Raw genomic sequence first — 10,489 nt, forward strand, 5'->3', positions numbered from 1 at the left:
TACCTTGACACATGTCTGGGCCTAGAAATCAGGACTGGGCCTTGAACTCATGGGCTGGTCTTTGGAACTTGGGTCTGGGCCTTGAAGTTGTGTCCTGGGCCTTGAACTCAGGGCCTGGGCCTTGAACTCAGGGCCTAGGCCTTATACTCGGAGCGTGGGCCTTGAACTCAGGACCTGGACCTTGAACTCAGGACCTGGGTCTTAAACTCAGGGTCTGGGCCTTGAACTGGGGGTTTGGGCCTGGAACTTGTATCCTGGGCCTTGAATAAGGGGCCTGGGTCTTGAATTTGGGGCCTGGGCCTTTAACTCCATGTCTTTCGGCCTTGAATCCATGGCCCAGGCCTTGAACTAAGGTCTTGGCCTTGAACTGGGGGCCTAGGTCATAAACTCAGGCCTTGAACCCACGGCCTTGGCCTTCAACTCAGGTTTGGGCATTGAACACAGAGCTGGGCCCTGAACTCAGGGCCTGGGCCTTCTACTCCAGGCCTGGGCCTTGAACTCAGATGTGGGCTTGGAACTCAGGGTCTCAGTCGTAAACTTGAAGCCTGGGCCTTGAACTCGTGGCCTGGGCCTTGAAATCAGCCTTGAACTTCTAACCTTGTCCTTGAACTCAGGTGTGGGCCTTGAGCTCAGGTTAGAGCCTTGAAGTCAGGTCTGACCCTTGAACTTGGCTCCTGGGCCTTGAACTCAGGGCCTGGAACTTGATCTCAGGCCGGGGCCTTGAACTTGGGCCAGGGCATTGTACTCCACATGTGGGATTTGAATTCAGGGTCTGGGCATTGAACAGGTCATGCCTTTGAACTCGGGGCCTGGGCCTTGAACTTAGGGCCTGGGCCTTGAACTGGGGGTGTGGGTCTTGAACTTGTATCCTGGGCCTTGAACTAGGGGCCTGGGCCTTGAACTCAGATGTGGGCCTTGAACTCAGGGCCTGGGCCTTGAACACAGTGTCCTTGGAACCTTGACCTCATGGCCTGGGACTTGAACTAAGGTCTTGGCCTTGAACTTGTGGCCTAGGCCTTGAACTCAGGCCTTAAACCTACTGCCTTGGCCTTGAACTCAGGTCTGGCCTTGAAATTTGGCTTGAGCCATCTACTCAAGGCCTGGGCCTTGAAATCAGGTGTGGGCTTTGAAATGATTGTCTTGGCCTTGAATGAAGTCTGAAACTAGAACTCAAGGACAGGACCTTGAACTTGCAGCCGTGGCCTTGACCTCAGGTCTGGGCCTTGAACTCAGGTCTGGGCCTTGAACTCAGGGCCTGGGCCTTGAAACACCATATCTGGGCCTTGAACTCAGGGCTGGGCCTTGAAGTAAGGTCCTGACGTTTGAACTTGGGTCCTGGGCCTTGAACTCGGGGCCTTCAGCTTGAACTTGGGGCCTGGGCCTGGAATTCCAGACCTGGTACTTGAACTCAGGGCTTGGGCTTTGAACTATGGTCTGGGCCTGGAACTAGGATCCTGGGCCCTGAACCTTGGAGCCTGGGCCTTGAACTCAGGGCCTGGGCCTTGAACTCGTGGCCTTTGCCTTGAACTCGGGTCTGGGCCTAGAACTCAGGGCTGGTCTTTGATGTCAGGTCTGACCCTTGAATTAGTATCCTGGGCCTTGAACTGGGGTCTTGGCCTTGAACTCAGGGCTGGGTATTGAACGGAGGCTGGGAACTCATAGCCTTTGCCTTGAAATAAGGTCTCAGCCTTGTACTCAGTGCTGGGCCTTGAACTCAGGGGCTGGGCCTAGAAGTCAGGTCTGACGCTTGAACTTGGGTCCAGGGCCCTTGAACTGGGGGCCTTGGCCTTGAACTCCATGCCTGGGCCTGGAACTCCCGGCCTGGTCCTTGAAATCAGCTCTGGGCCTGGAACTCAGGGCCGGGGCCTTGAGCTCAGTATCCTTGAGCCTTGCATTCATGGCCTGGGCATTGAACTAAGGTCTTGGCCTTGAAATGGTGGCCCAGGCATGGAACCCAGGCCCTCTAAACAACAGCCTTGGCTTGAAGTCAGGTCAGGCTTTGAAATCAGGGCTGGGCCTTGAACACAGAGTCTGGGCCTTGAAATTGGGCCTGAGCCTTCTACTCCAGGCCTGGGACTTGAACTCAGTTGTGCGCCTTGAATTCGTTGTCTTGGCCTTGAACTTGAAGCCTGGGCCTAGAACTCGGGACCTAGGCCTTGAACACAGGCCTTGAACTTGGGGCCTTGGCCTTGAACCCAGGTCTGGGCTTGAACTCAGGGTAGGGCCTTGAAGTCAGGTCTGACCCTTGAACAAGAGTCCCTGGGCCTTGAACTCGAGGCCTTGGCCTTGAATTCAGAGCCTGATCCTGGAAATCTAGGACTGGTACTTGTACTCGGGGCTTGGGCCTTGAACTCGTGTCTGGGCCTTGAGCTCCAGATCTGGGACTTGATCTGGGGTTTGGGCCTTAAACTTAGGGCCTGGACCTTCAACTTGGGACCTGGGAATTGAACTCTAGGCCTAGGCCTTTAATTAAGGTCCTGGGCCTTGAACCCCAGATCTGGACCTTGAACTCGAGTTTGGGCCCTTGACCTCATGGCCTGGGACTTGAACTAAGGTCTTGGCCTTGAATTGGTGGCCTAGGCCCTTGAACTCAGACCTTGAACCTCCTGCCTTGGCCTTGAACTCAGGTCTGGCCTTGAAATTTGGCTTGAGTCTTCTACTTAAAACCTGGGCCTTGAACTCAGGTTTGGGCCTTCAAGTGATTGTCTCGACCTTGAATGAAGTCTGGGACTAGAACTCGGGGACTGGGGACTTGAACTCAGTTGTGGGCCTTGAACTCATTGTCTGGGCCTACAACCCGGGGTTAGGCCTTGAACACAGGCCTTGAACTTGGGGCCTTGGACTAGAACCCAGGACTGGGCCTTGAACTCAGGGTAGGGCCTTGAAGTCAGGTCTGACCCTTGAACAAGGTTCCTGGGCCTTGAACACGGGGCCTTGGCCTTGAATTCAGAGCCTGGGACTGGAAATCCGCACCTGATACTTGTACTCGGGGCTTGGGCCTTGAACTCGGGTCTGGGCCTTGAACTCCAGATCTGGGACTTGATCTGGGGTCTGGGCCTTAATCTGATGGCCTGGACCTTCATTCTTGGGGCCTGGGACTTTAACTCCAGGCCTGGGCCTTAAACTAAGGTCCTGGCCTTGAACTCCAGATCTAGACCTTGAACTCAGGTTTGGGCATTGAACTCAGGGCCTGGGACTTGATTTCACGTCTGGGCCTTGAACATTTATCCTGGGCCTTGAACTCGGGGTCTGGTCCTTGAACTCAGTTCCCTTGGCCTTGGACGCATGGCCTGGCCTTCAAACTAATGTCTTTGCATTGAACTGGTGGCCAAGGCCTTGAACTCAGGCCTTGAACCCACAGCCTTGGCCTTGTACTCAGGTCTGGGCCTTGAACTCGGGGCCTGGGTCTTGAACTCCAGATCTGGGCCTTGAACTCAGGTTGGGCCTTAAACTGGGGGCCTTGGCCTTGAACTCAGGTCTGTTCTTGAACACAGTCTGGGCCTCGAACGCCCAGCCTGGCCCTTGAAATTGGGCCTGAGCCCTCTAAATCAGGCCTGGGCCTTGAACTCAGTTGTGGGCCTTGAACTCATTGTCTGGGCTTTGAAATTGGGGCCTTGGCCTAGAACTCGGGGCCAAGACCTTGAACCACAGGCTTTGAACTTGGGGCCTTGGCCTTGAACCCATGTCTGGGCCTTGAACTCATGGTAGGGCCTTGAAGTCAAGTCTGACCCTTGAACAAGGGTCCTGGGCCTTGAACTCGAGGCCTTGGCCTTGAATTCAGAGCCTGGGCCCTGGAAATCCAGGCCCTGGTATTTGTACTCAGGGCTTGGGCCTTGAACTCGGGTCTTGGCCTTGAACTCCAGATCTGGGGCTTGATCTGAGGTCTGGACCTTAATCTGAGGGCCTGGACCTTCAAATTGGGCCTGGGACTTGAACTCCAGGCCTGGGCCTTAAACTAAGGCCCTGGGCCTTGAACTCCAGATCTGGACCTTGAACTCGGGTTTGTGCCTTGAATTCATGGCCTGGGTCTTGAACTCAGGTCTGGGCCTTGGACATTTATCCTGGGCCTTGAACTCAGTTCCCTTGGGCCTTGAACTCATGGCCTGGGCCTTCAACTAAGGTCTTTGCATTAAACTGGGGGCCAAGGCCTTGAACCCCGGCCTCGAACCCAAAGCCTTGGCCTTGCACTCAGGTCTGGGTCTTGAACTCGAGGCCTGGGGCTTGAACTCCAGATCTGGGCCTTGAACTCAGGTCTGGGCCTTGAACTCGGGGCCTGGGTCTTGAACTCCAGATCTGGGCCTTGAACACAGGGCTGGGCCTCGAACGCCAGCCTGGGCCTTGAAATTGGGCTTGAGCCTTCTACTCCAGGCCTGGGCCTGGAACTCTGGTGTGGGCCTTGAACTTATTGTCTTGGCTTTGAACTTGAAGCCTGGGCCTTTAACTCGGAGCCTGGGCCTGGAACTCCAGGCCCTGGTCCTTGAACTCAGGGCCTGGTCTTTGGAATTTGGGTCTGGACCTTGAACTTGGGGACTGGGCCTTGAACTCGGGGCCTGGGCCTTGAACTCATTTCTGGGCCTTGAACTTAGTGTCTGGATCTTGAACATGTTACCTGGGCCTTGAACTCAGGGCCCTGGCCTTGAACACCATATCTGTGCCTTGAACTCAGGGCTGGCCTTGAAGTCAGGTCTGACCTTTGAACTAGGATCCTGGGCCGTGAACTTGGAGCCTGGGCCTTGAACTCGGGGCCTGGGCCTTGAAATCGCGGCCTTTGCCTTGAACTCAGGTCTGGGCCTAGAACTCAGGGCTGGGCCTTGATGTCAGGTCTGACCCTTGAATTAGTGTCCTGGGCCTTGAATCTGGGGGCCTTGGCCTGAACTCAGGGCCTGGGTCCTTGAACGGAGGCCTGTGAACTCACAGCCTATGCCTTGAACTCAGGTCTCAGCCATGTACTCAGGGCTGGGCCTTGAACTCAGGGCCTGGGTCTTGAACTCAGGTCTGGGCCTTGGACATTTATCCTGGGCCTTGAACTTGGGGTCTGGTCCTTGAACTCAGTTCCCTTGGGCCTTGGACTCATGGACTGGCCTTCAACTAATGTCTTTGCATTGAACTGGTGGCCAAGGCCTTGAACTCAGGCCTTGAACCCACAGCCTTGGCCTTGCACTCAGGTCTGGGCCTTGAACTCAGGGCCCAGGTCTTGAACTCCAGATCTGGGCCTTGAACTCAGGTTGGGCCTTAAAACTGGGGGCCTTGGCCTTAAACTCAGGTCTGTTCTTGAACACAGGGCTGGGCCTCGAACGCCCAGCCTGGGCCTTGAAATTGGGCCTGAGCCTTCTACTCCAGGCCTGGGGACTGGACCTCTGGTGTGGGCCTTGAACTCATTGTCTTGGCTTTGAACTTGAAGCCTGGGCCTAGAACTCGTGGCCTGGGCCTTGAACTCAGGGCCTTGGCCCTTGAACTCAAGTCTTGGACTTGCACTAGGGTCCTGGGCATTGAACTTGGGGCCTTGGCCCTTGAACTCGGGCCAGGGCCGGGAATTCCGGGCCTGGTACTTGAACTCAGGGCTTGGGCTTTGAACTCGAATCTTGGGCCTTGAACTCAGGCCTTGAACTCGCAGCCTTTACCTTGAACACATGTCTGGGCTTAGAAATCAGGACTGGGCCTTGAACTCAGAGCCTGGGCCTGGAATTCCGGGCCTGGTGCTTGAACTCAGGGGCTGGTCTTTGGAACTTGGGTCTGGGCCTTGAAGTTGTGTCCTGGGCCTTGAACTCGGGGCCTGGGCCTTGAACTCAGGGCCTAGGCCTTGAACTCGGAGCCTGGGCCTTGAACTCAGGGCCTGGGCCTTGACCTCAGGGCCTAGGCCTTGAACTCGGAGCCTGGGCCTTGAACTCAGGACCTGGACCTTGAACTCAGGGTCTGGGTTTTCAACTCAAGTCTGGGCCTTGAACTCAGGGTCTGGGCCTTAAACTCAGGGCCTGCGCCTTGAACTGGGGGTCTTTGCCGGGAACTTGTATCCTGGGCCTTGAATAAGGGACCTGGGTCTTGAATTTGGGGCTTGGGCCTTGAACTCCGTGTCTTTGGGCCTTGAATCCATGGCCCTGGCCTTGAACTAAGGTCTTGGCATTGAACTGGGGGCCTAGGTCTTAAACTCAGGCCTTGAACCCATTGGCCTTGGCCTTCAACTCAGGTATTGGCATTGAACATAGAGCTGGTCCCTGAACTCAGGGCCTGGGCCTTCTACTCCAGGCCCTGGGCCTTGAACTCAGATGTGGGCCTTGAACTCAGGGTCTCAGTCTGGAACTTCAAACCCTGGGCCTTGAACTCAGGCCCTCGGCTTTGAAATCAGCCTTGAACTTCTAACCTTGTCCTTGAACTCAAGTGTGGGCCCTTGAGGTCAGGTTAGAGTCTTGAAGTCAGGTCTGACCCGTGAACTTGGCTCCTGGGCCTTGATCTCCAGGCCTTGGACTTGAAATCAGGGCCTGGGCTGGGAACTCCAGGATTGGTCTTTGAACTCATGGCCTGGGCCTTGAAATCAGGGCCTGGGCCTTGAACTGGGGGTGTGGGTATTTAACTTGTATCCTGGGCCTTGAACTAGGGGCCTGGGCCTTGAACTCAGATGTGGGCCTTGAACTCGGGGCCTGGGCCTTGAACACAGTGTCCTTGGACCTTGACCTCATGGCCTGGGACTTGAACTAAGGTCTTGAACCTACTGCCTTGGCCTTGAACTCAGTTCTGGCCTTGAAATTTGGCTTGAGCCTTCTACTCACCACCTGGGCCTTGAACTCATGTGTGGGCCTTGAAGTGATTGTATCGGCTTTAAATGAAGTCTGGAACTAGAATTCAGGGACCTGGGCCTTGAACTCAGGCCTTGAACTTGCAGCCATGGCCTTGAACTCAGGTCTTGGGCCTTGAACTCAGGTCTGACCCTTGAACTTGGGTCCTGGGCCTTGAACTCGGGGCCTTCAGCTTGAATTTGGGACCTGGGCATGGGACTCCAGACCTGGTACTTCAACTCCAGGGCTTGGGCCTTGAATTCGGGTCTGACCTTTGAACTTTGGTCCTGGGCCTTGAACTTGGTGCCTTTGGCTTGAACTTGGGGCCCTGGGCCTGGAATTCCAGACCTGGTACATGAACTCGGGGCCTGGGCATTCAACTATGGTCTGGGCCTTGAACTAGGATCCTGGGCCTAGAACTTGGAGCCTGGGCCTTGAACTCAGGTCTGGTCCTAGAACTCAGGGCTGGGCCTTGATGTCAGGTCTGACCCTTGAATTAGTGTCCTGGGCCTTGAACTGGGGCCTTGGCCTGAACTCAGGGCCTGGGTCTTGAATTCAGGCTGTGAACTCACGGCCTTTGCCTTGAACTCAGGTCTCAGCCTTGTACTCAGGCCTGGGCCTTGAACTCAGTGGCTGGGCCTAGAAGTCAGGTCTGACCATTGAACTTGTGTCCCTGGGCCTTGAACTCAGGCCTTCGGCTTGAACTTGGGGCCTGGGTCTGGAATTCCAGACCTGGTACTTGAATTCGGGGCTTAGGCCTTGAACTATGATCTGTGCCTTGTACTAGGATCCTGGGCCTGAACTTGGAGCCTGGGCCTTGAAATTGGAGCCTGAGCCTTTACCTCAAGCCTTGAACTCACGGCCTTTGCCTTGAACTCATGTCTGGGCCTAGAACTCAAGGCTGGGTCTTGATGTCAGGTCTGACCTTGAATTAGTGTCCTGGGCCTTGAACTGGGGGACTTGGCCTCGAACGCGGGGCCTGGGTCTTGAAATCAGGCTGCAAACTCACGGCCTTTGCCTTGAACTCAGGTCTCAGCCTTGTATTCAGGTCTGGGCCTTGAACTCAGGGGCTGGGCCCTAGAAATCAGGTCTGATCCTTGAACCTGGGTCCTGGGCCTTGAACCTGGGGGCCTTGGCCTTGAACTCGGGGCCTGGGCATGGAACTCAGGGCTGAGGCCTTGAGCTCAGTGTCCTTGAGCCTTGCACTCATGGCCTGGGCCTTGAAATAAGGTCTTGGCCTTGAAATGGTGGCCTAGGCCTGGAACCCAGGCCTCTAAACAACAGCCTTGTCCTTGACGTCAGGTCAGGCCTTGGAAACAGGGCTGGGCCTTGAACACAGGGCCTGGGCCTAGAAATTGGGCCTGAGCCTTCTACTCCAGGCCTGGGCCTTGAACTCAGTTGTGGGCCTTGAACTCATTGTCTGGGCCTTGAACTTGAAGCCTGGGCCTAGAACTTGTGGCCTAGGCTTGAACCCAGGCCTTGAACTTGGGGCCTTGGCCTTGAACTTGGGGCCTTGGCCTTGAACCCAGGTCTGGGCCTTGAACTCAGGGTAGGGCCTTGAAGTCAGGTCTGACCCTTGAACAAGAGTCCTGGGCCTTGAACTCAGGGCCTTGGACTTGAATTCAGAGCCTGGGCCTTGAAATCCAGGCTTGGAACTTGTACTCAGGGCTTGGGACTTGAACTCGGGTCTGGGCCTTGAACTCCAGATCTGGGACTTCATCTGGGGTCTGGGCCTTAAACTGAGGGCATGAACCTTCAACTTGTGGCCTGGGACTTGAACTCCAGGCAGGGCCTTAAACTAAGGTACTGGGCCTTGAACTCCCGATATGGACCTTGAACTCGGGTTTGGGCCTTGACCTCAGGGCCTGGGTCTTGAACTCAGAGAGTCTGGGCCTTGGACGTTTGTCCTGGGCCTTGAACTCAGGGTCTGGTCCTTGAACTCAGTTCCCTTGGGCCTTGAACTCATGGCCTGGGCCTTCAACTAAGGTCTTTGCATTGAACTGGGGGCCAAGGCCTTGAACTCAGGCCTTGAACCCACAGCCTTGGCCTTGAACTCAGGTCTGGGCCTTGAAATCAGGGCCTGGGTCTTGAACTCCAGACCGGGGCCTTGAACTCAGGTTGGGGCTTAAACTGGGGGCCTTGTCCTTGAACTCAGGTCTGGCCTTGAACACAGGGCTGGGCCTTGAGCTCAGGTCTGGGCCTTGAAATTGGACCTGAGCCTTCAACTCCAGGTCTGGGCCTGGAACTCTGGTGTGGCCTTGAACTCATTGTCCTGGCTTTGACCTTGAAGCCTGGGCCTAGAACTCGTGGCCTGGGCCTTGTACTCTGGCCTGGACCTCAGGGCTTGGCCTTGAACTCAGGTCTGGGACTTGAACTAGGGTCCTGGGCATTGAACTTGGGGCCTTGGCACAAGGTGGCAGAAGAGAGTACATATCCCAGAATGCCTAGCTTTTCTTCACATGCTATGTACATATTTGTGACTGGGTGGCAGCAGAGGTCTATTGAAAGCAGCTAATACCCCCTATTGCACACAAGGTGGAAATAGAGATGACATTTCCCAGAATTCCAAACGTGTTGCCGGATGTTATACCTTAAAAATCCACTGGGTGGGGCAAGTGATGTATGCAAAGGAGCACCATTTCTCCCTTGACCACAGGGTGGCAGTAGATATCTCTGTCCCAAAATTCCAATCAGCTGGCAGGATGTCATGTGCATCAAATTCCACTGGGTGGAGCCAGAGAGTTACTTTCAAACTTATGCAATTTCTCCCTCGGCCACAGATAGCAGTAAAGACCTCTGTTCCCAGAATCCCAGGCTCCAGACAGGAAGTGAAGCACAGAAAATCCCACTGCGAGAGGCTGGGAATGTGGCCCAGTGGTACAGTGCTGGCCTCCCATGCATGAAGATGAAAGGGAAATGAAGGGAGTGGCGCTGTTGCTGAAGTGGTAGAGTGCTAGTCCTGAGACAAAGGAATCCAGGAACAGTGCTCAGGCCCTGATTTCAAGCCCCCAAACTGGCACCGAATAACAGAAAAGAAAAAAGAATAAATAAGAAAGAAAATGCCAGCATTTACCCCCCTTTCTATGCTCCTGGTTGGTTCCCCATCGCACAGAAAATGAATTACCATGATTCTCCTGACGCAAGAGTTGAACCTGGGGCTTAATGCATGCCAAGCAAGTGCTCTACCACTAGGCCACCTCCCCAGTGCTTTCAGCAGGGTTTCCTGGGCCTAACTTCCTGCCTGGAGATTGGGAATCTGGAGCAGAGATCTCTACTGCCACCGTGTGGCCAAGAGAGGAATTGACTTCTTGCTGTAGCTCTCTGCTGCCACGCAGTGGAATTTTGTGAGCATGACATCCTGCCAGAAGTTTGTAATAATGGAAACAGTGATCATAGTAAGATAGTTACATTGATTGTTAGATAGATAGATAGATAGGTAAATAGGTAGATAGATGTTATTTAGACAGGTGCATAGTTACATGCATAAATAGATAAATAATTAGTTAGATCAATACATAGTAAGATATGTATATAGTTATATAAATAATTAGTTATATAGACAGACAGATACATAGATACATAGGTACATAGTTATATACATAGACACAAAGATATTTCGATAGATAGATTATAGTAAAGAGTCAGATAGGCAAATATTTGGATAATAGATACTTAGTTTCATAGATAGATAGATAGATTCATAGATACATAGGTACATA

This window comes from Perognathus longimembris, unplaced genomic scaffold (assembly GCF_023159225.1).
Source record: "Perognathus longimembris pacificus isolate PPM17 unplaced genomic scaffold, ASM2315922v1 HiC_scaffold_47, whole genome shotgun sequence".
NCBI lineage: Eukaryota > Metazoa > Chordata > Mammalia > Rodentia > Heteromyidae > Perognathus > Perognathus longimembris.